Below are 3,113 nucleotides of genomic sequence, written 5' to 3'. Positions count from 1 at the left end.
AGAGGTGCGCACCCTGATAAAGGGAATGAGGAGAAAGGTGGTGACGCACGAGTACAAAGTGAAGACGGCCAAGGAGGGGAAGCTGCTGTCAAAAGCCCATCTTTTGCAGTGCCGCGAAAAGGCAAGAAAGGTCATCCCGGCCATTTTGGGTGAGTTAAACTTTCACTTTTTTCAAGCTTTAGACTTATTGCATTTCATCCTCTAATGACTCTGTCTTTTCTTTCTTTGCAGAGAAGTTAAAGACATCGCCCACCACAAAGGACCAGTGGAGGTTCTACGGGCACCTGACCGCCTACCTCGCCACCATCTACGGGCACCGCGGGGGTGTTTACCAAAACATGCTGGTGGAAGAGGTGACCAGTGCCCGAAAAGGGGACCCGGCCGGGAACTTTTTAATCAACGTGAGTAGCTCACTTTCTCATTCTCACGCACCTCGCTCGCTCACCTCACCTCACTCAGTCACTCACTCGCTCAATCTTTGCTTTTTCTTCTACAGATCGCAACCCACAAGACCAACCAGGCCTTCGGGGCGGCCCAGCTCTCCCTTACAGACGAGGAATACGGATGGATGGAGACCTTCCTCGACATGAGGGAGACGCTGGTCAGAGGATCGGACTCCCCGTATTTTTTTTTTTCACCTCAAAGCCCAACCCCTGTAAGAATTTAAACGCGCATTTTCAGGAGGCGTGGGTGGAGATGGGGTTGCCAGGAACGCCAAATTTCACAGACGTCAGGACGTCGATAGCGACATACGTGAGTATACATTCATATAAACACTAGGCCTTTCGGGATCAGATGTGTCTCCTCCTAACTTATTTCTTTCTTATTTCTTCTTCCAGGCTAAGAATGCACACACATCTGATGACCGGAAAAAAATAGCTCAGTTCATGTGCCACGACACTGCCATGGCCGACCGCTTCTATGTTCTCCACTTGAATGCCAAGCAGGCGGGGGAACATAGACAGCTGTTTGAGGCAGCTCTTTAAGATTCAACGCCTGAGGTGACAGGAAAAGAAAAAAAGACCGATCACATCAAGCCGGGAAGCAAGAGGCGGGCGAGGATGTCCAAAATGTGCAAGTCTAGGTGGGTAAGTGGTCGTCAATCACTCACTGGCTCGCTCACTCAGTATCTCACACTAATTTGCCCTCTTCTCTTGTTTCTTCCTAGGAATCCGACGAGGAGGATTCCAGCGAGGAGCCCGAAGAGGAGACGAGTGACCACGAGCCACCTCGGTCGGCTCCGAAGCGGCCCAGATACAAGCTGCCCATGTTCTCGCCGATGAAGACGAGAAAACGGCTGCAGGTGTCACTGTCTCCACTGAAAATGGACAAATCCCCCAGGAAAACCGTGGCACAGAAGCTGGTGGACCGGGCAAAACTAAGGCTGACTAGCCCAAAAAGTCACCCAGCCCCATAAAGACAACTTATAGTTTCATTGTGTTGTTCTTTGTTGTTTTTTACAGTTGTTCATAACGTTCTTTACTTGTTGTCGTACTAAAAATATTGTTCCCATATCGTGTGTGTTCTTATAATTATAATATTGTTCCCATATCGTGTGTGTTCTTCCAAATGTTTTATAATAATGTTGTGTGATCAAATAAAGATTTTCATTTTTCAACACCTGAGATGTTTCAATCCTTACCCGGTATGCTTTTCAATACTTACATGAGATGTTTAATTACATTTGAAAATAACAGGGGAATAGAGAACTAAACCTGAAATTAAACTTATGTGTATTTCTAATGAGCTGTACGAAGCGAATTATGGTGTTTGGTGATTCATATTAGCGAAAATAAAGTTACAACTTACCCCGGCGGTCTGGGTCTGTTTTTTGAAGGTCTGTCCTTGTCAGCAGGTATTCCAAGAACTTGGAAAGGCTCTTAAAATAATTGAGGATGATGTCTGCACTCATCTCAGCGTTCTGAAGGGCCGTCACAAACTCCTGGGTCTCTGCGCTTTTGGACAGGAACTCGGTTCCTCTCCAGTGGGTTGCATACGTCGCAGAAAACGAGACACGTTGTCAACCTTTGAAGAAGTGAGAAATAATTGTCAACATAAAATGGGCTAAAATAACAAGATGAAAGTGTTTAATGAGTTATGAGATATTACCTCCTGTTGCCAGTTTGGAACGCTGGTCTTATTGTGTAATTTCTGGGTCGTTTTCAGTACTTTTCAGTACTGTTATACACTTTTGTTTACATCCTATATATATTCAATAGTTTTACACAATGTTATTAACAATATTTTAATAGTACACATGTAACTAGAATAACTATGTAGTAGTGATATAATCTGGGTGAACTGAAACCACATATAACCAAAAATGAATGAGATTATGCGGTTGATTATACAATGATTTAATGCCATGATCAATACTGATCAAATTACCATTTATTTACATTTATCAAACATATTTTATATTCACTAACTATATACTTACATTTATGGTGAGCACAGCATTTTAAAAATCCAGGGTTGTCTGCAACTTTAGAAAAGCATTACCACTCTACTGTGAAGTGAAGCATTATGTGCATACAGGAGGCCTGAGACATTTAAACCAATTAGAGGACCCGGGCTCTCACTATATGTCTTGTTCTGTTGGGATCCATTTTTTCGACAGGATATTTGATAATGACTTTTTATTACTATGTAGCCACAGGGACATCATATGTATGTGCACCGGTTGCATTATAAACAATCATGTCTTAGTGTAACCCGGTTAAAAAAAACATGTGGTGATATAAGTGAGTGAGTGAGTGAGTGAATGAGAAGAAGAGTGAGCGTGAAAGAGATTTTCTGAGTTAATTTGTGAATTAGTGGTGCACAAACCAGTGTGTAAATTGTGTCTTATGATTGTTTCCACTACAACCAGAGTGACAAGCTGCATATTGAGAAACGGGAGGAATTTCTACACGAAGTTCAGAGACTGTTTACGTTTGTGCTACTGCTAATGCTTAGTTATATTGAAGTATAGGCTGGAGTCCATTCATTACAAGTGAACTACATTCTCTAGTTAAAGTTTGACTCCCGCAGTTGAACAGTTCGAGGGGTTTATCTGCTGTTTTCGACCTGAAGACAGGAAGAGACTCAGACAGAGCTTGGAGTAACCAGGA

This window comes from Barbatula barbatula (assembly GCF_947034865.1).
Source record: "Barbatula barbatula genome assembly, chromosome: 13".
NCBI lineage: Eukaryota > Metazoa > Chordata > Actinopteri > Cypriniformes > Nemacheilidae > Barbatula > Barbatula barbatula.
Note: the sequence above shows the minus strand (reverse complement) of the source record.